This window comes from Schistocerca piceifrons, chromosome 5 (genome assembly GCF_021461385.2).
Source record: "Schistocerca piceifrons isolate TAMUIC-IGC-003096 chromosome 5, iqSchPice1.1, whole genome shotgun sequence".
NCBI lineage: Eukaryota > Metazoa > Arthropoda > Insecta > Orthoptera > Acrididae > Schistocerca > Schistocerca piceifrons.
Genome location: NC_060142.1, coordinates 44378409 through 44405131, shown reverse-complemented (window position 1 = coordinate 44405131; position 26723 = coordinate 44378409). Strand labels below are relative to the sequence as shown.

The 26723-nt window shown below is 43.4% G+C and overlaps 1 non-coding gene across 1 annotated transcript; it reads left to right on the top strand.

The window, feature by feature from the left end:
• Positions 1 to 19859: 19859 nt before the first annotated feature.
• On the top strand, positions 19860 to 19931 carry Trnaa-agc. Its single transcript has one exon. It is a non-coding gene; the product is annotated as a tRNA-Ala (tRNA).
• Positions 19932 to 26723: the final 6792 nt, after the last annotated feature.

Below are 26723 nucleotides of genomic sequence, written 5' to 3'. Positions count from 1 at the left end.
GTGAAATGACGTGACTGCTTCGAAAACGGATAAAAATACTGCGGCATTAAATTTCAAGCTGCTCTGAGAAAAAGTTCCACTTCTCTAACATCTAACAGCTCATTTTTATATGAAGCAAAATCATAATAAAATGTGTCTACATGAAATCTGATCCCTTGTTGTTCAAGATAATAAAAAGTTTCCGCAGTAGCAGGCTGTTCCCACAGCGCAACTCTGTCAATTTGTGTGTTGCAGTAGATGAATACCGCACGAGATTCAGTGACTTGATTGCCCAGCGAGGACAAGCAGTTCCAATGTGCTCTTGTTTGTGGTATGCACACGAATCCCGTCGCTGTAGGGTTGCCTTGGAAAAGATTCTGTTCACGATGGAATTCTTGCTTTAGACTTACCGTACTGATCCATATATTCGTTCTCAAAAATAATAGAGTCAGTTATGAAAAACAGATTGCTGAATGACTTTAATAAATATAACCACCTAAGTTAACCATAGTTCGGGTTCCAAAGTAGTAGAAGTAGAGAAACACCCACAGTAGAATTCACAAATGTGGTAATGATGGTCTAGACATGGATGAGTGTGTTACAGGAAAATTCTTCTGTCTAAATCTTTTGATACTGTTGAGCCCAAGACTTTACTAAACAAGCTAGAATCGTTAGGAATAAGAGGTGCAGGCAATGACTGGTGTGAATGATACTAGGTGATTGGATACAAGGAGCAGAGTTAACACAAATCTTAAATAAGGCTGAAACTCTCATCAGAACCAAAATACATAAATACAGGAGTTCCTCAGGTAACATATTAGTAACAACACTGTTCCTGGTATATGTCAATAAAATTCCCAACAGCGTATGCTGTTCTGATGACAGAAACATTAGTCACTGAGAAAACCAGTGAACTCCATGGCGAGAAAACATATGAAACCCTCAAGGAAGTTTACAAACAGTCAGTATACAATTAAAATACAGTAAACATAACGGAAACAGATACCATGAATTGTGATCCGGATTCTCGCTTCCCGCGCCCGGGTTCCCGGGTTCGATTCCCGGCGGGGTCAGGGATTTTCTCTGCCTCGTGATGACTGGGTGTTGTGTGATGTCCTTAGGTTAGTTAGGTTTAGGTAGTTCTAAGTTCTAGGGGACTGATGACCATAGATGCTAAGTCCCATAGTGCTCAGAGCCATTTTGTGATCCGGAGAGGGAAAATAACATTGTTAAATTAAATGTAGATGGTACCACTACGCACAGCGCAACAGACACAAAACTTCTAGAGAAGAATATTAACTTTCATTTGAAGCTGTGCGAACATACAAAGAATCTTGCAAACAGAATGCCATCGGTATATTATGCCATAACGACCTGATGTTAGTGTATAACAGCCAGTGTGTTTTAGTTACGTACTAGTCTTATTTACATTAGTTCTTAGCTATGGAGTTTTCTTTATTGGGAACAAATGCACGAAATAAGAACACAGTTTCAAACTATGGAAGAGAGCTATAAGAATAATAGCCAGAAACAGAAATCCGACTCACTATAAAGATATGTGTAGGCCAATGGCAATTTTAACTGCGCCGTGTGACTACATTTACGAGTGAGCTATGGAAATAAGAATTAACCTTGATAACTACATGACAAACATTTCTGCTCGTAACCATGGAGCAAGGTCTAAACTTACATTTACCAAGAAAGAATAAAAATAAAACTCAAAGCAGCATTATCTATCAAGGAATAAAATTATACATTAAATTTCCCATAAGTATTAAAGACAAAACAAATGTATACAAAAGGCAGTTAGAAGAAATTTTTTCAGAAATACATGCTGTACAGTGGAAGGTTACAGGGAGGCCATGGGATAGCAATATGCATATATACAGGGTTATTACAAATGACTGAAGCGATTTCACAGCTCTACAATAACTTTATTATTTGAGATATTTTCACAATGCTTTGCACACACATACAAAAACTCAAAAGGTTTTTTTAGGCATTCACAAATGTTCGATATGTGCCCCTTTAGTGATTCGGCAGACATCCAGCCGATAATCAAGTTCCTCCCACACTCAGCGCAGCATGTCCCCATCATTGAGGTCGAAAGCATCGTTAATGCGAGCTCGCAGTTCTGGCACGTTTCTTGGTAAAGGAGGTTTAAACACTGAATCTTTCACATAACCCCACAGAAAGAAATCGCATAGGGTTAAGTCGGGAGAGAGTGGAGGCCATGACATGAATTGCTGGTCATGATCTCCACCACGACCGATCCATCGGTTTTCCAATCTCCTGTTTAAGAAATGCCGAACATCATGATGGAAGTGCGGTGGAGCACCATCCTGTTGAAAGATGAAGTCGGCGCTGTCGGTCTCCAGTTGTGGCATGAGCCAATTTTCCAGCATGTCCAGATACACGTGTCCTGTAACGTTTTTTTCGCAGAAGAAAAAAGGGCCGTAAACTTTAAACCGTGAGATTGCACAAAACACGTTAACTTTTGGTGAATTGCGAATTTGCTGCACGAATGCGTGAGGATTCTCTACCGCCCAGGTTCGCACATTGTGTCTGTTCACTTCACCATTAAGAAAAAATGTTGCTTCATCACTGAAAACAAGTTTCGCGCTGAACGCATCCTCTTCCATGAGCTGTTGCAACCGCGCCGAAAATTCAAAGCGTTTGACTTTGTCATCGGGTGTCAGGGCTTGTAGCAATTGTAAACGGTAAGGCTTCTGCTTTAGCCTTTTCCGTAAGATTTTCCAAACCGTCGGCTGTGGTACGTTTAGCTCCCTGCTTGCTTTATTCGTCGACTTCCGCGGGCTACGCGTGAAACTTGCCCGCACGCGTTCAACCGTTTCTTCGCTCACTGCAGAAGAAAAAAGGGCCGTAAACTTTAAACCGTGAGATTGCACAAAACACGTTAACTTTTAGTGAATTGCGAATTTGCTGCACGAATGCGTGAGGATTCTCTACCGCCCAGATTCGCACATTGTGTCTGTTCACTTCACCATTAAGAAAAAATGTTGCTTCATCACTGAAAACAAGTTTCGCACTGAACGCATCCTCTTCCATGAGCTGTTGCAACCGCGCCGAAAATTCAAAGCGTTTGACTTTGTCATCGGGTGTCAGGGCTTGTAGCAATTGTAAACGGTAAGGCTTCTGCTTTAGCCTTTTCCGTAAGATTTTCCAAACCGTCGGCTGTGGTACGTTTAGCTCCCTGCTTGCTTTATTCGTCGACTTCCGCGAGCTACGCGTGAAACTTGCCCGCACGCGTTCAACCGTTTCTTCGCTCACTGCAGGTCGACCCGTTGATTTCCCCTTACAGAGGCATCCAGAAGCTTTAAACTGCGCATACCATCGCCGAATGGAGTTAGCAGTTGGTGGATCTTTGTTGAACGTCGTCCTGAAGTGTCGTTGCACTGTTATGACTGACTGACGTGAGTGCATTTCACGCACGACATACACTTTCCCGGTTCATGACGCCATTTTGTCTCACTGAGCTCTCGAGCGCTCTGGCGGCAGAAACCTGAAGTGCGGCTTCAGCCGAACAAAACTTTGAGTTTTTCTACGTATCTGTAGTGTGTCGTGACCATACGTCGATGAATGGAGCTACAGTGAATTTATGAAATCGCTTCAATCATTTGCCATAGCCCTGTACAGATGGCGGTAGTATCGCGTGCACAATTTATGAAAGAGCAGTGGATTGATGGAGCCGTCTCTATACTCAGATGATTCATGTAACAATGTGTCCTAAGTGGTTGTGGCCGCACGGCGGGAAGTAACAAACTTTGAACGCGGAATGGTAGTTGGAGCTGGACACATGGGACACGCATTCTGGGAATCACTATCGAACTCAGTATCCAAGGTCCACACTGTCAAGTGTATGCCGAGAATACCAGATTTCAGGCATTACCTCTCACCACTCACAACGCAATGACCTTCACTTAACTGCCGAGAGCAGTGGCCTTTGCTCAGAGTTTTCAGTGCTAACAGACAAGCAACATTGCGAGAAATAAAGACAGAAATAAATGTGGGGCGTACAGCGAACATACCCGTTAGGACAGTGCGGCGATATTATCGTTAATGGGGTGGGCAGTAGACGATCGACGCAATTGTCTTTACTGACACCTGCAGCGCCTCTCCTGGTTTCGTAACGTATCGGTTGGACCGTATACGTTTGGAGAACCATTTACAGTCCGATTTCAGTTGGTAAGGGCTGGTGGTAGGGTCAGAGTGTGCCGCAGACATCACGATGTCATGGACCCACGTTGTCACCAACGCAGTGTGCAAGCTGGTGATGGCTCAGTAACGGTGTCGGCTGTGTTTACATGTAACGGAGTGGGTCATCTGGATGTCTGACTGCCTGCAGACCCTTTGCAGCCATTCGTGGAAGTCACGTACCCGAACAACAATTGAATTCTTATGGATGATAAATTGCCATGTTACTGAGCCACAATTGTTAATGATTGGTTTGAAAAACATTCTGAAAATTTCAAGTGAATGATTAGGCCACACAAATCGCCCGATATGAATCCCATCGAACAACTATAGGACATAGACGAGAGGTCTGTTAGCGCGCAAAATCCTGTACTGGCGACACATTCGCAGTTAGGACGGCAATAGAGGCAGTGTGGCTCAATATTTCTGCAGCAGACTTCCAACGATTTAGTGCGTCCATGCCACGTGGAGTTACTGCACTACACCGGGCAAAAGGAGTTCTGAAACAATATTAGTAACTATCCCATAACTTTTGTAACCTCATTGTATTTAGAATATATGAAACATGGGTTTGTTAAAGCGCTATAACAAAATTGAGTTGCAACAATTAAACCCATCTGTGATTTCCGACCATACTTTCGTATTATTATAATTCTTGTATGCAAATTGACTCTCTGTGTCTTTACTTTTATATCCCCAACCTTCGTCACTTAAGGGAATTCTCTTATAAACTTGGCTGAAAAGACTTATCATCCTTCTAAAAACATATTTACACGAGAGAGAGGTGATCAGTAGAGATCCAGAATCAAACATTTATACCCCAGGTATTACATCTGTACTGCTGCTACCTCCAAAAGGCAATTCTGTGCCATACATATCTTGTCATCGCCCCACCCTTAGATCTGCAGAAAATGTGCCTGTTCTGTACAAACTTCTAAGTTGTAAACATCTACTAAATTTTCTTTTAGCTTGTGTTCTGTTGTAATAAAAAATGTGTGATATTTCTGAATCACATTGGACATTTTGGTAGAAAATAATGATATGAGAATAAATTACAATAGTATCCAATTTTGTATCTTATTGAAATGAAGTAAATTTTGCTGAAAAGTGTGATGACGAATATAATATGTCAATTAATTACATAATTCAATTCTTTTAAAATGTGACAACATGATATGTAATTCACTGAAATATACTTCATGATGTTCAGAGTGCATAATTGGAACTGTTACATATCATGATTAAGCTGTTAGTGGATTAATAACATCTGAAGAGGTCAATTGTCGAATGAATGTGAATGTTCACACACCACTGGCAGATATATAAATGATAGATTTATAATTATCTGTGACCAATGGAAGGCTGCCAGAATGTATTAGTGGTGTACACTTTTAGCGTTGTTACCAGACCTGGTAGGGTATACAGGGTGGTCCATTGATAGTGACCGAGCCAATTATCTCACAAAATAACCATCAAACGAAAAAAAAACTACAAAGAAAGAAACTCGTCTAGCTTGAAGGGGGAAACTAAGTGGCGCCATAGTTGGCCCGCTTGATGGCGCTGCCATAGGTCAAACGGATATCAACTGCGTTTTTAAAAATAGGAATCCCCATTTTTATTACATATTCGTGTAGTACGTGAAGAAATATGAATGTTTTAGTTGGACCACTTTTTTCGCTTTGTGATAGATGGCGCTGTAATAGTCACAAACGCGTAAGTACGTGGTACAACGTAACATTCGGTCAGTGCTGACAGTACTTGCTTCGTGATACATTACCCGTGTTAAAATGGACCGTTTACCAATAGCGCAAAAGGTCGATATCGTGTTGATGTATGGCTATTGTGATCATAATGCCCAACAGGCGTGTGCTATGTATGCTGCTCGGTATCCAGGACGACATCATCCAAGTGTCCGGACCGTTCGCCGGATAGTTAGTTATTTAAGGAAACAGGAAGTGTTCAGCCACATTTGAAACGCCAACGACGACCTGCAACAAATGATGATACCCCAGTCGGTGTTTTAGTTGCTGTCGCGGCTAGTCCGCACTTCAGTAGCAGACAAAATGCGAGAGAATCGGGAATCTCAAAAACGTCGGTGTTGAGAATGCTACATCAACATCGATTGCAGCCGTACCATATTTCTATACAACAGGAATTGCATGGCGACAACTTTGAACGTCGTGTGCATTTCTGCCACTGGGCACAAGAGAAATTACGGGACGACGACAGATTTTTTGCACGCGTTCTATTTAGCGACGACACAGGTAACGTAAACCGGCATAATATGCACTGTTGGGCAACGGAAAATCCACGATGGCTGCGACAAGTGGAACATCAACGACCTTGGCGGGTTAATGTATGGTGTGGCATTATGGGAGGAAGGATAATCGGCCCCCATTTTATCGATGGCAATCTAAATGGTGCAATGTATGCTGATTTCCTACGTGATGTCCTACCGATGTTACTACAAGATGTTTCACTGCATGACAGAATGGCAATGTACTTCCAACATGATGGATGTCCGGAACATAGCTCGCGTGCGGTTGAAGCGGTATTGAATAGCATATTTCATGACAGGTGGATTGGTCGTCGAAGCACCATACCATGGCCCCCATGTTCACCGGATCTGACGTCCCCGGATTTCTTTCTGTGGGGAAAGTTGAAGGATATTTGCTATAGTGATCCACCGACACCGCCTGACAACATGCGTCAGCGCATTTTCAATGCATGTGCTAACATTGCGGAAGGCGAACTACTCGCTGTTGGGAGGAATGTCGTTACACGTATTTGCCAAATGCATTGAGGTTGACGGACATCATTTTGAGCATTTATTGCATTAATGTGGTTTTTACAGGTAATCACACTGTAACAGCATGCGTTCTCAGAAATGATAAGTTCACAAAGGTACATGTATCACATTGGAACAACAGATATAAAATGTTCAAACGTACCTACGTACTGTATTTTAATTTAAAAAACCTACCTGTTACCAACTCTTCGTCTAAAATTGTGAGCCATATGTTTGTGACTATTACAGCGCCATCTGTCACAAAGCGAAAAAAGTGGTCCAACTAAAACATTCATATTTCTTTACGTACTACACGAATATGTGATTAAAAAAGGGTTTCCTATTTTAAAAAATGCAGTTGATATCCGTTTGACCTATGGCAGCGCCATCTTGCGGGCCAACCATAGAGCCGTCTGGTTTGCCCCATCAAGCTAGACAAGTTTCGTTCTTTGTAGTTTTTTCGTTTGACGCTTATTTCGTGAGATATTTGGCCCGGTCACTATCAATGGACCACCCTGTATAAGGGGCTTGAACAGCAACAGACGGACGTTGCCTGATCATTGTGAAGGATACAGATATGTTGGGTACTCCTGTGAGACACTGTTACTGGAATCACACAGAGTTTCAAATGGGCGTTATTGCGGGTCACCAGTTGGTTCTCTGGTCGAATCGTGCAGTATGCACATTTGTGGGGTGTTCCCATGTGACAGCATGAGGACAGGAGGACAGGCACCTCGTCATCGTGGTTCCGATCGGCGATGTCTGACCACCACTAGGGAGGGTCGCCATATTGTGCACGAAGCACGTTGTAATGCCTTCACGTCTGCGCCTGTCGTCTGAGAACACGGAGCAGAGAATTCCCGTCCCATACATAGGCTGTGGTAACACCGCAACACAAACGGCTGCGTTTGCAGTGGTACTGTAACCAGGAAACGTGGACTGCTGCTCAATGGTGTCTCGTGTTCAGCGATGAATTGCGATTCTACTCTACCCAGATGACTATCGTCGGCGAGTATGGCAGTGACATGGGAAAAGGTCCTATGCTCCCAATATTTTGGAGAAGCTCAGCGGTGTTGTTATTAATCTCATGGTGTGAGGAGCCATTGGGTATGACTTCAGATCACGGCCAATAGTGACTGAGGGAATACAGATGTTGTGCAGCCTCATGTGTTACCTCTCGTCCTTCAGTGCGCCATTTTCCAACAGGATAATGGCCGTCCAAACATGGGAAACTGTCTGGGTTATGTTGAGGTAATATCATGGCGTGCAAGATACCAGGTCTTTCTCAGTACATGTTGTTGGTTGGTTGATTCGGGGAGGGTACCAAACAGCGAGGTAATTCGTCGCAGACGTTAGAGTCGGATGGAGAAGGAAATTAGCCATACCCTTTCACAGCAGCCATCCCAGCATTTACCTGAAGCTATTTAGGAAAATCACGGAAAACCCAAATCAGGATGGCTGGACGAAGGTTTGAATCATCGTCATCCCGAGATAGGACATGTGCAGTACCAGCTTGGGCGTTTACTTCATCCAAGTGCTATTATCCAAAATACAAAGGACTCACAACACCTGTGAAACAGATTGTCTCAGGAGAGGATACAGTGGCTTTAGGACATGTACGCAGGTCAAAGGGGATGGAACGCTACGTGGGTCCATACTGCCAAGTTCTCCGTAAACTTTACTCGATTTTGTAATCACTGAAATAACCTAATATGCCATCTCAGCTCGTGAGTTTCATTTCATTTCCGCCTCCCCTTCCGGGTACTTCATTTTTTTGGACCAACATCATTTAGTTTTGTCGTTGAAGGCAATGCAGGCAGGTGAGGATAGAATGCACGCCGGATAATGTGGCCAGTAGATGCGCAGTTGGCTGGCCAAGTGTGTGAGTGCAGTAGTGGTAACGATTGTGAGCGGGCTGTGAATGTATTGGAAGGGCAACAGCGAGTGCTGGAGGGGAAGTGCCGGTTTAAACTGAAGCCTTTGCTCATATTTCCTGTAAATATTAAGCGGAGTCCCTCCACACGTGTACTTGCATGGTGACCATCCAAAAAGATCTACTGACTCAAATGGTTCTGAGCACTATGGAACTAAACATCAGATGTCATCAGTCCCCTAGAACTTAGAACTAGTTAAACCTAACTAACCTAAGGTCATCACACACATCCATGCCCGAGGCTGGATTCTAACCTGCGACCGTAGCGGTCACGCGGTTCCAGACTGAAGCGCCTAGAACCGCTCGGCCACACCGGCCGGCAAAGATCTACTGGCAATTCTGCTTTGTTTGGTATCTTACAAGAATTCCATTGAAAATTCAACAAAAGCAGCGATTTATTTTTGTCTGACATGTTAACCATTTGTAGCGTTCAGAGAAGCATCATGAGTGACAATTTCTCAAGTTGCCGCGTTAAAATGTGCATACACAGTTGCGACAGAATCGCGAAACAGTGGTTTAATTAAGTTTATTAAGTGAGGAACAGAGGACAACTAAGATGAAAAAGCACATCCTCAATAGAAATATAAACATGTAATGTCTTCTCCCATACTGTTCCAAAACCCACAGCAATTCTCGTTCCGCCAGCTACCGATGGTCCTTGAAAATTACACTTTTATCATCGCAAAAAGTCTGTGAATAGTGGAATAACACGGTTGATGATAAAGTTTTGTGTATTAACCACATGACAAAATACTCTTCTCTCCTCTTCGATTGCTATCATTTACCGAAATTCGTCTCGATATCTGAAGCTGCTTGTAAGATATGAGGAAAGTTGTGGTTATTTCTGGCTTTATTGCTGGCGTATTTGATCACAAATGATTGAACGACATAAAACCAATTTCCTCGAGGCTGGTGTCTGACCGAAGTATAAAGAAAAATTGCGTATGTTAGCTAAATTTCATACACAGCAACATACGATCTATTATGCACCAAACGCAAAATCATAGGGACCTCTATTTTTCATTGCAATTTTTTTCGAATTTCGAGCAGTTTCTCCTTAAAAGGGGGTAGGACGTCAAACGGGCCGACGTGGAGCAGGAGAGTCACCACAGGACATTTTAATTTCTACTGTCAATACTTTTACAAATAAATTCATAAAACTTTGCCACCATGTCCAGAAAGAATTGAGGACTCACACTCATCACAGTGGAAGTTCAAAAAGGTAGCAAAATACCTTTTTTTACATGTGAAATTTCATCATTTTTTCACTTATTACTGGCTGCGTTTGTTGCTGTAGGTACACTTTTCTTCCTAAATAAGAGAGATTATTCGATGAATTTTTCATAGCATACAAACAGTAGTTACAGGTGTATGAAACTCTAGAATTTTCCAAATCTATTAAAAAACTGTGGAAAAATTGAGATAATTAACTATAAAACTTGAATTTTTTCTAAACATGAAGTCTCAAATGTAACAGTTCATTCATTTTTTCATAAATTAAAAAACTTCTAGAGTTTCATACACCTGTAACTATGGTTTGCATGCTGCGTAAAAGTCATCGAAAAATCTCTCTTACTTAGGAAGAAAAGTGTACCTATAGCAACAAATGCTGCCAGTAGTAAGTGAAAAAATGATGAAATTTCATATGTAAAAAAAATGTGTTTTGTTACGTTTTTGAGCTTCCACTGCTATGAGTAGGAATCCTGAATCCTTCCTGGTCATGCTGTTAAGGTTTTGTGAATTTATATGTAAAATTATAGACAGAGGAAATTAAAATGTCCTGTGGTGCCTCTCCTGCTCCAAGTCGGCAAGTTTGACGTACTACCCCCCTTAAATGCGAAAATTGCAATAACTATGACCATTAATGAAGCGATGGACACGTCATCATGAAGCTGGCGTATTAAGCTACAAGCAACGCAATTTTTTTTTTTTTTTTTTTTTTTTTTTTTTTTTTTTTTTACCGAATAGTTTCTGAAAAGTCGTTTGAGAAAGATTGCAGGACGTGCGCTTCGACTGTGTCAGCGCAGCGCTTCGCCAGTCAGCCGAAAGCGGGCAGACAGTGCCGGCCTCTCCTTCCGAGCAAACGAATGGCGCCGGCCACCGTACCCTGCGCGGTCTCTGCCGGCTCGGCGCCTGCGCAGTGCGTCAACACAACCCGCAGAACGAGTCCCCGAGCGGCGGGCCGCGGCTGCCTGGACGGTGGCATAGACGGCGCATTACCGCCGCTACGTATTCCCGGGCGCCTGCCGCGTGACGCTGCAACCCGCAGCGCGCTTACCGCAGCGGCGGCAGGCGGGGCTGCCTAAGGCGCGCGCCACCTAATGACCTGCATTTTACGGCCGCGCGCCGTACTTTAAACCCCAGTCCCATTTTCGCTGATGCTCGTGCTGCAACTGCGGGCGCGTGTCGTTCTGTTTTCTCAGCAATGATCCGTTACATACGCGGTAAATCTAGCACACTAACAAGAACGCAGCTCACAATGCAGCAGCGAACGGTTTTACTTGACTCGCTTTTGTTTCTAAAATTACGATCCTTTTTAGAGTTCCGTACTTCAGTCGACAAATATGCTGCTCTTATAGGATCGCTTTGTTCTCCGTTTGTCTATCCGATTGTTAAAAACCCCTATTCTCAGGAACGGATCGACGTATCAAGACGAAATTTATGTCATTTACTGAGGGCTACGGTCCCTTAGCGGTGTAAAAAAATCGGCCGCCTCTCTAAGTTAATGCAGTGAAAAGCTACCGCCTTTTCTGTCACATACTTTAAAACACGCAAAGTCACTCATCAAAATTTATACGATTAACCTACAATAACAAAATTTCGGAAGAAGCAAGGTTTCGCAGCACAAGTAAAGGAAAAAATCTGAAAACTGTTAATTTGTAATTATATCGCACGAAAAAAGTATTTATTTTGTCATTTGTCATCCGAGGTCAAACTTGAAATTACAGTACTGGCCAATAAAATTGCTACACCAAGAAGAAATGCAGATGATAAACGGGTATTCATTGGACAAATATATAATACTAGAACTGACATGTGATTACATTTTCATTCAGTTTGGGTGCATAGATCCTGAGAAATCAGTACCCAGAACAACCACCTCTGGCCGTAATAAAGGCCTTGATACGCCTGGGCATTGAGTCAAACACAGCTTGGATGGCGTGTACAGGTACAGCTGCCCATGCAGCTTCAACACGATACCACAGTTCATCAAGAGTAGTGACTGGCGTATTGTAACGAGCCAGTTGCTCGGTCACCATTGACCAGACGTTTTCAATTGGTGAGAGATCTGGAGAACGTGCTGGCCAGGGCAGCAGTCGAACATTTTCTGTATCCAGAAAGGCCCGTACAGAACCTGCAACATGCGATCGTGCATTATCCTGGTGAAATGTAGGGTTTTGCAGGGATCGAATGAAGGGTAGAGCCACGGGTCGTAACACATCTGAAATATAACGTCCACTGTTCAAAGGGCCGTCAATGCGAACAAGAGGTGACCGAGACGTGTAACCAATGGCACCCCATACCATCACGCCGGGTGATACGCCAGTATGCCAATGACGAATACACGCTTCCAATGTGCGTTCACCGCGATGTCGCCAAACACGGATGCGACCATCATGATCCTGTAAACAGAACCTGGATTCATCCGAAAAAATGACGTTTTGCCATTCGTGCACCCAGGTTCGTCGTTGAGCATACCATCGCAGGCGCTAGTGTCTGTGATGCAGCGTCAAGGGTAACCGCTGCCATGGTCTCCGAGCAATCGCAATAGGCTACAAGCCGATCTTTATCAAAGTCGGAAATGTGATGCTACGCATTTCTCCTCCTCAAACGAGGCATCACAACAACGTTTCACCAGGCTGCTATAATATAATAAAATAATAAAATAATGGAATAGATGGTAATAAAATGTTGAAATGCGTGGCTACTTAAAATGTATTAAATTCACGAGATCAATTTTTCGGCATGAATGACAAGCACAATAAGCTGAGGTATACCTGGAAATAAGTTCGTATTAGCGCATATTATTTTGTAGGCGGAAGTAGTTTCTTTCTCCGCTGCAGATTCGTCTTTACCCTTCTTTATAGTGGTACGTTTGGTCGCCGTGTTCACCTTCGAAGACTTGACCACGTTCCCATTGAGCTTATCGGATCTTCGTAATTTTCCAAAGTACACAGGTGGGCTTAGTTCTTTTAATTATCGTACTATTTGAAATAACAACTCACACGACCTTTCTGTTAATAAAAGCCGGCCGGTGTGGCCGTGCGGTTCTAGGCGCTTCAGTCTGGAACCGCGTGACCGCTACGGTCGCAGGTTCGAATCCTGCTTCGGGCATGGATGTGTGTGATGTCCATAGATTAGTTAGGTTTAAGTAGTTCTAAGTTCTAGGGGACTGATGACCACAGATGTTAAGTCCCTTAGTGCTCAGAACCATTTGAACCATTTTGTTAATAAAACAATACTGTATTGTTCTAAACGGTGCACATATGAGATATATACTTATTCATAGCGGCCCCAAAATGGCGGTCTACAATTACTCGCTTAAAATGACGTGCTTCTCACTCGTTCACTAGCTGAGCGCGAAATCCTTCCTACCTCCTCCGGGTACAAGAAAAACTCCTCCGTTTTTCAACAACTGAAAATCAAAAATACCTGACGGTAGGCATAGGCTCTATGATGGGCTGCCGCCTCATCTTTTCTCTTCGCCTTTAAAGAAGACGAAAACATAAAAGAAATACAAAAGGTTTATGACACAACGCCGGTCAACTGCTGTTTGTGTATGAGAAATCGGTTGGAAACTTTCCTCATGTCAGCACGTTGTGGGTGTCGCCACCGGCGCCAGCCTTGTGTGAATGCTCTGAAAAGCTAATCATTTGCATATCACAGCATCTTCTTCCTGTCGGTTAAATTTCGCGTCTGTAGCACGTATCTTCGAGGTGTTGCAATTTTAATGCCCAGTAGTGTAAAATAATCAGTAGTTCTGCATTCAGGTTAATAGGTTCGCAATGGCAAAACTCAAACATCAGGTAAGGAATTATTATTCCTCATATGACGCATTTCGGAATTTATTCCTCGTCAGATATCCAGAGAGACTAGTCTGCGACTATTTGTTTCACGTACAACTTCAAACTCCATATCTAAAGTGAGTGACGAAGGATAAATTCCAAAATATGAGCAATAAAATCATTTCTTGCCTGATGTTCGACTTTTACCATTGCGACGCAGTCAAGCTGAATGCAGAAGTACTGAGCATTATAATGATGATCGCCTGCCTCCTGCATGATTTTATGTCACATTTATGTTACTGAAATTGAAACATTCTTGAAAATTTTGACATCATAAAGAGGTGTTCGAGTGATCAACACAATCTCTGCCCACACTCCACTCTAGACGTTCCCTTCTGTGAAGCCACGCCAGAGGTAAACAGACAGCAGGTCTCCAACAATAAAGGCCACTCTGCTGAAGCCTTCTGTACACCGTTTGCCTCGATACAACACGTCGAGAGTATGCTGCGACGTCAGATGCCAGTTGCAGTGCAGTACTAAGGCGGTATCATCGTGCCCTTAGCCAAATAACGGTCCACTCTTTCTGACGTCACACGTGGTCTGCTCTGTCCTAGTCCCTGGGATACAGTTCCGGTCTCTATAAACTGTCGCCTCGTCACCCTGCAAACACTACTCCGCTTGATGGGTGCCCTGAAGTCATTGCTGCCTTGGTTGTCCGTTGAACAGAATTCCATTTCCTGTGCAGAACACGATCGTACCGACATCTGCTGACTTTTGTATGATTATATCGTGACTTAGACACAGGACGGGGAAATAGCAGTTTCAAATGGTTGAAATGTCTCTGAGCACTATGGGACTTAACATCTGAGGTCATCAGTCCCCTAGAACTTAGAACTACTTAAACCTAACTAATCTAAGGACATCACACACATCCATGCCCGAGGCAGGATTCGAACCTGCGACCGTAGAGGTCACACGATTCCAGACTGAAGCGCCTAAAACCACTCGGCCACACCGGCCGGCAAATAGCAGTTTGTTGCTTTAATGTTGGCTACCATTGTAAATAATTAAGCCTGTGCAGAACCCTGTAAGTCCTACTCAAACCTGGCCACTTTTTTTTCATATCCTAGCCAACTTTCAGGTGACAACTGACTGTCGTAACGGCAGATGAAATAACAGTAGGAGCGAGAGAAATTCATATATATTGTAAAAATGTTTGTGTGTGTGTGTGTGTGTGTGTGTGTGTGTGTGTGTGTGTGTGTGTGTGCGTGTGTTTTCCACATCTCCTAAACACTAGACCGATTTCAATCAAACTTGTTACACATATCTCTTACTGTCAGGCAACAATCGCTGAAGGGCTAAGAACCACGTACCTATTATAGATCAGGATATATTATGTCACGGTACATGAAAAAGGCTGCATCGTGCATGATTTTTAAATTTATTACTTCTGTGCGCCTAGCTCTATTCGTAACACGTCTTGCAGACAGTATCCACATATGCCACTGAATGTACTTCCACAAATATATAATTTTAAGACACATACTTCAAGAGATATGACGTCATAAAAAGTGAGATGCTTGGAAAAAAGCCGTATTACGTATGAAGTTTTAATACATTTAGTCTTTACTGCTAATACACTCCTACAGTAAAGTCAACTTAAGGGAAATCGCTGACCCTGGCTGCACTTTAGGCAGCTTTCAGCTGCGAAGTGCAAACAGCTTTAGGCGAAAACAGTCGCCGTCTATAGAGCTATGAAGAGGCGTTGCCATAGAGATATTTACAAAACCGCATTGCAGATACGCGAAGCAGTTGCGTCTAGCACACAGACACTGTCCAGTGTCACGTTTCTTAATTTGGATACTGCACTTATACATTTGTACAATATGCATACTTCTTTGTACGACTGTTTCATAAATTAAAAGGTGTTTTCACGAATCCATGAAAATACTTTCCCACTTCACTACAAACACAGTTTTTTTTATTTGTTTCCGTTCCTGATAGAAAACTGGCGAAAAGGACACCCGGGCAATCTTGAGTTTGTCAGCTAGTATTAAACACTGAAGAGCCAAAGAAACTGGTGGTCCTGCCTAATATCATGCAGGGCCCCCGCGAGTACGCAGAACTGCCGCAACACGACGTGGCATGGACTTGACTAATGTCTGATGTAGTGCTGGAGGTAACTGACATCATGAATCCTGCAGGGCTGTCGATAAATCCGTTAGAGTACGAGGGGGTTGAGATCTCTTCTGAACAGCACGTTGCAAGGCATCCCAGATATGCTCAATAACGTTCAGGTCTGGCGAGTTTGGTGGCCATCGGAAGTGTTTAAACTCAAAAAAGTGTTCCTGGAACAATTCTGGGCGGGACGGAGTGTCGCATTGTCCTGCTAGAATTGCCCAAGTTCGTCTGAAAGCACAATGTACGAGAATCGATGCAGATCATCAGAGAGGATGCTTACGTACGTAAGAGTCGTATGTAGACATATCAGAGGTCCCACATCACCCCAAGTTCACACACCCCACACCATTACAGAGCTTCTACCAGCGGACATGCAGCGTCCATGGATCCATGCGGTTGTCTCCATACCGGCATACGTCCATCCGCTGGATACAATCTGAAACGAGACTCGTCCGACCAGGCAACATGTTGATCAGTCGTCTACAGTCCAATGTCGGTTTTGACGGCCCCAGGAGAGGCGTAAAGCTTAGTGTCGTGCAGTCATCAAGGGTACACGAGTGGGCCTTCGGCTCCGAAAGCCCATATCGATGATGTTCCGTTGAATGGTACGCACGCTGACGCTTCTTGATGGCCCAGCACTGAAATCTGCAGCAATATGCGGAAAGGTTGCACTTCTGTCATGTTGAACGAGGTTCTTCAGTCGTCGATGGTTCAGTTCTTGCAGGATATTTTTCCAGCCGCAGCGATGTCGGAGATTTGATGTTTTACCAAATTCCTGATATTTGCGGTACACTCGTGAAATGGTCGTACGGGGAAGTCCCCGCTTCATCGCTCCTTCGGAGATGCTGTGTGCCATCGCTCGTGCGCCGACTGTAACACCATGTTCAAACTCACTTAAATCTAGATAACCTGCCATTGTAGCAGTAGTAACCGATCTAACAACTGCGCCAGACACTTGTCTGATATAGGCGTTGCTGACCGCAGCGCCGTCTACTGCCTGTGCATTTGAATACGTATGCCTATACCAGTTTCTTTGGCGCTCCAATGTATAACAACATTGTTTATAAGGGAAGATTTGGTATTACTTTTTTTTAATTTATTGAATTTGGAGACGTGCTCATGGAGCCATATCAACAGTGGGATGTCAGTTACGATAATACGAGCGCAAGGACACACGAGACCCAGTCCCCGAGCGGAGGAAAGCTCCCACCCGGCCTGGAATTGAAGCTGGCCCCTTTAGTTAACAATCTACCGAGGCGGGCAACATCGGGTAATATATTGCAGCAGATTATGCCGGACAAGAGCTGGTCCTAAACTCTACCGCTAGTGACAACACCTACCGCGGCACTGCAGTGTAAACTATGAAGCAACAGTACCATTCACGCTATTTTCTATCAGAACTACTGTTCTCTTCGGAATGGCAACAGGTTATCTGCTCATAGTGATTTTCAGTAGACGAACTTAGGTTCGGAGTGTATTTTGTTTGCAAGTCAATAATATTACATTTTTATTGTATCTTTAGATATGATTGAATTTATTCTCTATAGGCTGTGACCATGTCCAGGCCTAGTTCTAATACTGGTAGTGTTAAACTAACACAGTGGTACGTTCGAGCTATACCGAATAAAATAGGTAGCATAAAAACTTAAATTTTTTCGGTCTTTTTGTTTAACAATCAAACATCGATACGTTGGGTCATAAATGGGATGAAAATAATATGAAGGAAGACGTCTTGAAATAATAACAATGACTGCATGTGGCTTGATGACCGAGTGCAAGTCTTTTTACTGCAGTGGTTCTCAACATTTCCGTGTGTTGTGTACATAGTTCCACATAGTCAGCACGTACAGAACTTTCCCACTAGAGCGCGCCCCGGTAAGCACAACAGCGCAGGCGCAGCGCTTGCCCATCTCCGCACTACGAGATGGTGCTGCCATAGAGACGGACCAAATTCTGCTTCCGCCGATCCGCGTATTAATATGTAACGCAGCCAATGAGATTGGTGCTTATGTAGAACCTTTTCTCCTCACGGATCACACTCGCGCAGTGATACATAAACGTGCGAGGTATTATGACGAGTGTACAGACCTCCGATTAGTCAGTCTGCATTAGTCTGCACCAATCTATAGTCAAGTTTCAGTCTGCGCCTAGTAAGATTACCATATTCCTGTACATAGCCATGAAGAGAAATGTATAGATACTTTTGTCAAGTATCAGAGATATATGTGAGAATAAGATTAACGTACCAATACCAAAGGAACTTCAGATTGTCAATTGTAAATAGCATCCAGAACCAAGTTAAGTAATTTTTATGCTTGTTATTATTTTAATTAATGTGTGTGAAAATTAATCAAGTTCTGTTTAAAGTTGGTCACCTTCAATCTGCTACTCTAAGCGTGCAAGTGGCATTTCTATCGTCTGACCTAATGGCAGAAGATGAACACGCCACGATAAGACCACGAGACATATTGCTGACACTCGCCTATTTCGTTAGAGCGACAAGTCAAATGATCTGATGATGTGCGTACTGAAGGTCTTACAGTACTCACACCACACTGTGACTATTACCTTTCAGTCCAATGTGATATAAACAAGTGTCACCTGCGCGGAGTGGGCGCACGGTTTGAGGCGCCACGTCACGGATTGCGCGGCCCCTCCCGTCGGAGGTTCGAGTCCTTCCTCGGGCATGTGTGTGTGTGTGTGTGTGTGTGTGTGTGTGTTTGTTGTTGTTGTTGTTGTTGTTGTTGTTAACGTAAGGTAGTTTAAGTAGTGTGTAAGACTAGGTTTGGTCCCTAAGGAATTAACACACATTTGAACATTTGAAACAAGTATCCTCCCCTCGGCTCCCTCCTCCCCTCGGCTCCCTCCTCCCCACCTCCGTGCCCCGCCCACAACTAAGCTTTAAAATGACTAGAGATAACTGTTACAAAATTTCTGTGGGTGTTTTATTAAACTACGAGCTAATGAGCTTCTTTTAATAGAATAGTGAAACAATTCTCAGTGCATTGCGAGTGATACCTACAAACAACTTCTTCTCAGCAAGTATCCACACTGAGGGCAGACTCTTGCTACAAAGGATGCTTCCTGTGCACCGCTCCTCTCCGTAGTGATACCTGCTACACCCACATTTTGCATCTCAATTTAACATCAACCAAGTTAAAATGTGCAGACTATATTGATTGTTTGTAATCACTTGCTTGATCGGCTCCTTACTTCTGAACTAACAGAAAATGGAGGACTTTATGCTGCTAATGCTTGGTGTATGACCATGCCAGCAATACGACTGATAATAATAACTATACTTTGTACGCCCTAAACCGATATAATAGTCATTACATAATTACTTTTCTCTTGTACTGTCAATTAGTTTGTTTATGTGTTGCGAAGTGAATAACAAGTAATCCCTGGTCCGTTGAGGGAACTGCCTACAACTCGGAGAAGGCAATTTCATGAGATATGATGTAAATGATTCAGATGAACTATATAGTTCCAGAAACCGTTCTGAGTCTCAAACATCTGTGACGTATATATGTAGACTGAAGCGACGAATGAAAATTTGTACCAAGGCTGTGATTCAAACCCGGGTTTCTGCTCACTCGGCACGTGCGCTAACCACTACACCGCCATGGCACACTGGCTTTGCACAAGTGCTGTTGGAGTTTGGGGAGAATACCAAGTGGACTAAGGCATGAATGGGAATTTAGATTGAGGACAGACGCGTGCTAGGGTAGTCCGTGCAGTTGTCCAAAGCCACTGTGCCAGGGTGGCGTAGTGGTTGGCGCATCTGCCTAGCGAGCAGGTGACTCGGGTTCGAATCCTGGCCTTGGTACAAATTTTCGTTTGTTCGTTCGTCCAGTATATGTTTCAGTTTTACTGTCACAGGTGCATGGCACAAAGCATGTGTGTAGTAGATAGACTATGTGAGGAAGATGTTCTCAGATTAGTTTCGCAAGCTGTAAACTCAACCACACTGTGTCACGCGGCATGTTACTACTTGAAAAATAAATTGTAATTATTCGTCACTTATGTAATCAGTTTTACAGTGTTACGAAATATTGATAACAGTAAAAAAAAATTAAAATCATTTTCATTTCGTGACCAAAACCGTCAAACCCGTTTGTTTTTACCATTCAGAAAAATTTGTTTTACCCCTCAGGGGGTAATTACCCCCAGGTTGGGAACTACTGTTCCATTGGAAGCCACTTCGGTGATTTGTGTGTTCCTAATCTACAGCGTGTATACTATTGAGGAAAGAGGACCTACAATTTAAGCTGGAATCTGTGTCGTGTGTCGTTTTTGGGGACTCCTCACGTCGTTGAAAAGTGAAGGCTAGATCAAAGGTAGACTAAAAATTTGTGTGGTCTGACTGGGATTCGATCCCATGAGCAATCAGCTTCCAGGCATTCGCTTTACCGCTACATCACCAGGACCGATAACTCTTGAAATGAAATGACAGTCATGCGAGCGAGTCAAAAGTATTCAGTTGCAAGAAGTATATTAGGCGGCAGACCTACAGCTTTACCGTAAAGGAAAACAAAGAAATGGCAATGAAAATTTTTTTGGAAATGTTATATATTTCAGACAACTTTCAGTGATGAACCGAAACCAGCATTGTACTATAATATTAAAAATTTAGATGGCCAGCTTACGTCATTGAATGAATAAGAGTTCTTGCGTCTAGTTTACAAATATTCAGAGCGAATCAGAATAAAGTACCGGCTCAAAAAGCCGCGCGGGGTAGCCGCGCAGTCTAAGGTGCATTGCCACGGTTCGCGCGGCTTCCCCCGTCGGAGGTTCGAGTCCTCCCTCGGGCATGGGTGTGTGTGTTGTCCTTAACGTAAGCGTAGGTTAAATAGTGTGTAAGCCTAGGGACCGATGACGTCAGCAGCTTAGTCCCATAGGAACTAACCACAAATTTCCAAATTTTCGGTTCAAAAACACAAAAACTTGAAGACTTTGGCTGAGGACAGATGTAAAGACGAGTTTGCAGGACACACCAGGTTCCAGCAACGAACAAGTTGAGAGATTATTTAACAAACTAGGTGAGCTGAGGAATAATCGAGGTTTATAATCACTTATGATCCAACTGAAATTTTTTTCAATGTTTAATACAGCCCTCGAAAAATTAAAATTATCGAAATTCAAAACTTGCACCGAAGTTAAATCCTTATGAGACTGCGTTTTATAATTTTATTAAGTAATGCATAATAGTAATGTTCCAGTAGACCGAAAATATTGTAATTTCGAAAAAGCTAAGATGTCCGATAGTACACGACCTTCTCCTCTCCACTGTGCAATGAAATATGAGTACTTTGACTTTCGCGGCAAATGGTGTTGTCGAGCGATCTATCAGCCACGACTCACTACACACCCTCAAAGTGTCTTTTTGTCGTAGTATGTCTCTCCTCCTTTACAAACTTGACAACAATTTCAAAAACAGCTCTCGGTCCGTAGCAGTGTGGACAGTCATCCTGGAAACAACCTATGCGATAGGGATGAGCCATCTCTTCGCCAAATGCTAGGAGTGCTAGCCCAACGAGGTTTGCAGGGGACCTTCTGACAATATCTGAGAGTAGGAGAGAGGTACTGAAGCAGTGAGTGTGTTGTGTGTCGTAACTGAAAGCTCAGTCGTTAAGAGCACTGTACAGGACAGAGGGAGAGAGGGATCTGGACAGAATGGATGATTTGATTTGACAGGGGCCATAATAAGTCAGACAATGAAACAAATGTCTGCGTTTATTACGGATTCAGTCAACGGTGGGACCCTACAGGGAGGATGTAGATTTTTCATATACCAGTCGGATAACAAGGGTGGGTAGCCGTAAGTCAGAAGATGTTAAAAAGGAACAGTGGCTTTAGAAGAGCGAATGTAGAATAGCAGAAAGAGGCCGAGACAGATATCCTGAATAGAAGGGAGCAGCTGCAGATGGCCTACGTCAGCTGCCCTGAAGAGAAGCTGAAACACAACGGATACAGAGGCAGACTACAGGAGAACCAGCTCACAATACAGAGTTGTGGTGTCACCGCCAGACACCACACTTGCTAGGTGATAGCTTTAAATCGGCCACGGTCCATTAGTACATGTTGGACCCGCGTGTCGCCACTGTCAGGGATCGCAGACCGAGCGCCACTACAAGGCAGGTCTCGAGATACGGGATAGCACTCGCCCCAGTTGTACGGACGACTTTGCTAGCGACTACATGGACGAGGCATTGCTCATTAGCCGAGCCAATAGTTAGAATAGCCTTCAGCTAAGTCAATGGCTACGACCTAGCAAGGCGCCATTAGTAACATTGCATGTATCTAAAGAGTCTCACTTGTATCGCCACAATCTCCAGATGTACCAAAAGGATGGATTAGAGTTAAGTATTCCAGAAGCTACGTACTTTTCTTTATAGCATTCATTACGTATCCTGTTTCAGACCTCACGCCATCCAGCTTTAGCTTTGCGCGTGCCTTTCGGCTTCCTCTCATTGTGTCTAGGCTGTCTTGTCTAGACACAACAAGAGTAATCCAGAAACATATCTCTGCAGGCAGATGCGAGACGCAGTGAAATGGCCCTTCTCTCACACCACCTAATTGCTTATTGTAAGAACGCTGGGCTATCTGCGTTTTAGTATGGACTCTGTATTGCGCTTGCCGGCCGGTGTGGCCGAGCAGTTCTAGGCGCTTCAGTCTGGAACTGCGCGACCGCTATGGTCGCAGGTTCGAATCCTGCCTCGAACATGGACGTGTGTGATGTCCTTAGGTTAGTTAGGTTTAAGTAGTTCTAAGTTCTAGGGGACTGATGACCTCAGATGTTAAGTCTCATAGTGCTCAGAGCCATTTGAACCTTTCTTTTATTTATTCTTTTTTTTGTGCGCTTCGGTTTCGGTCCGCTGGTTTCCACACAATAGCGGCACATGTAGCTGGCTGGCTGGCCAAATCGTAACTAGAGAGAAACACAATAAAAATTATTAATTTATTTGTTTAGTGTTTCGACTGACAATTGGGGCTGTACAGCATTTCCCACAAAAGACAGGTTCCGAGACAGTCACTGTCAACTCACAGTTTTAAGCTGCGAGAAAGCTCCATTACTCTCTCTCTTTCTCTCTCTTTCTCTTTCTCTCTCTCTCTCTCTCTCTCTCTCTCTCTCTCTCTCTCTCTCACACACACACACACACACACACACACACACACACACGCACGCACACACACACACACACACCATCATTATCACCAATATAAGCTAACATATATTTTTCGTCTTCCATCTTCCACGACACGTGTATCTTTGTACTCTTGAGTTCGCAAGTAGCTGAGAAGACCAACGCTGTAACGACATTTTTTTCTACATCTGCGAAACCACACATATGTGTGTGTGAAGTTACTTATTTCAGAAGTAATCGTGATGCAGACACACTCTTAGTACCCAACGCAGGAGTAAATGTACACAAAGCCATTATTATTGCTATGGAAAATGGCAGCCCTGACAGTGAATCTTACGGTGAGAAATACGCATTTGATCATTGAAAAATAATCAAATCATCCCCACCTTTGCTTAAAACTTTACACAACAAGTTGTATACTCCTGACGTAACATCACTTTCATCAATTGGCGCCCTCTCAGTCAGCATCTAACCTCACATCACAGGACACAGGAAAAGTTATGAAACTGTGCTCGAGGCTTGCAGTCAACTCTGGCATCTTCTGAATCTGTATTGTGGTCACAGTTGTTTTGCGATGTGTTTTTGGATAGCCGGGAGGTGTTTACCAGTTGATTGTACTTTTCTTTGCACGGTGCAGATGTACACCTCCTGCTGGGTAGAGTTCCGTCATCCGGACCAAATGCTTTCGCCTCAGCCATCCAAAGTAGAAATGTGCTGGGTGCCAGTATGATGCTAGATGAAGCGACTTCCCGAAGACAACATGAGGGTAGCTTCTATGTGATGATAATCACACACCCCCCTCCCCCCGCGAACGAGTCTTTGAAAGACACAATCCCTCAGCCCTCAGGAGGTCGCTTTTGGTGTGCCACTCTTGTGACACTCCTCTCCCACATCCTCAGAGCTTCTTACTGCTAAAGCTCACCAAGAAAAGCAGTTCGCACCACGACATGAAAAGTATTACGAGTCAGAAAACGGCATCTTTAGTTTATGTCACCGAAAAATATGTGCAAAGTGCACCAACGCACGCGAAAAATAATAATGAAATTTACTGCCAATACCACTTACGTAAAATTTAAGGAAAGCTTATATTATTTGAACACAAGTTTTATGCAATTAATTCTTTAAGTAGTTTTCCGAAGAACTGCATTTTTCAATTGTGTCACTATTCTTGCAGAGATGCGAGCTGAAATAGCCAGGCCGGCCGGTGTGGCCTTGCGGTTCTAAGCGCGTCAGTTTGGAACCGCGTGACCGCTACGGTCGCAGGTTCGAATCCTGCCTCGGTCATGCATGTGTGTGATGTCCTTAGGTTAGTTAGGTTTAAGTAGTTCTAAGTTCTAGGGGAGTGATGACCTCAGAAGTTAAGTCCCATAGTGCTCAGAGCCATTTCAACCATTTTTTTTAAATAGCCAGCTCCAGGATAAAGTAAAGAATGTTAAAAAGAGGAGATGAAATCAGCACATACAGTCACTGAAATTGCATTAATCTCTATCAAAATTTGTATTATCAGACCCTATCTGACTCAACTCATGTACTGTCTTATTGTGTCGGTGCATAAGTTTCAAACGTTTTTCCATGAGTTTAATAAACACAACAGATACACATGACACAGGCATCAGTCACCCATAATATATTTTGCTTCACTATTTATAACAGTCTGCCAACTCAGGAGTAACTTTTCGATTCCTTGACTCTACAGCTCACCTATTTCTGAGGCTAAGAACTCGTCGAGACATGTTCGGAGCGCATTTTCATCCGGAAAGGAGGTCCGTTGAAGGTTGTTCGATAGTGTGTGGCAAAGGCGAATATCTGAGGGCGCAAGATCAGGTGATTAAGGGGAGTGCAGAACGACTTCAAAATCCAACTCCTGCAGAGCGTTTTTTGTCACACTAGTAGAATGAGAATGAGGAGGTGGATGGGGGGGGGGGGGGGGCCTTATTGTGGAGTAGCATCATTTCACGCAGGCTTTCTTGTCGTTGTTCTTGGACTGCGTCTCCAAGCCATATCAGTTGTTGAAAGTAAATGCCAGCACTGATCGTTTCACCTCAAGGAAGCAATTCGTAGTACACCACACCGTCGCCGTTCCACCACATGCGTAACATTATCTTTTCTGGATGTGCACAGGTCTTTGTACTGGGAATTTCTGCTTTGTTTGCACTCAACCGTTTCTTTTTTTTTTCTTTTCCTTGTAATTGCATAAAGAAAACATTTCTCGTCACCAATAATGATACAGGATAGGAATGGTCAGTGGTGTCCACTAGACAATTGATAACGAGCAGGCATATCGCCAAGTGCTGATTTTTGTGTTTTTGGCTTAGAGCAAGCAGTACCGGTAACAGCGATTTTTCGACGTACTCCACTGGATGCAAATGTCGCACGGCGGTGGAATGATCACAGTTCATCACATCTGCCAGTTTTCGAGTATAATGGCGTGGATCATTGTGGACTAATGGTTTTAAATGATCTTCATATAACCCTGAAGGTCTTCCTGAATGTTCAGAGTCACTAATGTCAAAAGGGTCTCCTTAAAACGAGGAAACTATTTTCTTGCCGTGCTGTGTCCAATAACATTATCTCCATACATTCGCAAATGTTTCTGGCTTCCTCCCCTGCTGTCACCCCTCTATTGAATCCAAACAGAGGAGTATGTCGGAAATGTTCATATTTTTCCAACTTGGCCCTCCATTTTCTAGCGTCCACAGCTCCACTCACTATCTCCAAATGACAATATGTGAAGTCAAATAGCAACAGTGAACGACAAATAAAAAGTGACAGTTAATAAACAAAACCCATAGCAATGGCAATATCAACATGTAAGACAAAAATGCTACCAACTTGTACACCAACGTAATGTTTTTCAGATATGAATGAAAAGAGACAGCCAAATGGCGTGTCACTCTTCACAGTGAGAGCATGTCGTGTACATGACAACCATGGACTGCTGCGAATTGTTTTCCATTATGCTTTCTCACTCTTTCCCACAGTCACACTTGTCCGAAATTAATGGACAGCATTGGTGTGGGAATTATTGTGAGCCATTGTTAACAGTTCGACAACATGTTGGACGTTCGGAAGTAGGAGTTTCCCAATTGCTAATACCGATTTGTCATTTTTTAAAGTGTAAATTCAAAATGTCTTTGTTCTATTTCAGCTGCCGTTCCTGTTTTTCTTGTCTGTGTGGGAATACATGATTTGTTTCGTGGATGGCTGTCGGGCATGCGGGTAATATGACAAGCTCATCACAGTTGGTGTTGGATGATGTATTCTATGCTGGTAATATTTCTTTCCTCCGTGGAATGCCAGTCTTGCCAATTCAGTTCCAGACTTTTCCTGAGATAAGTTGATGATATTTCTCGAGGAACTTCAGGTATCTCCTGCATGTGATCCAGGCCTCACACCCGTTAGTGTGAGCTGGTGTAACAATGGTCTGATAGACAAACAGCTTGGTCAGTTTGCTGAGGTCATGCTTGTAAAGA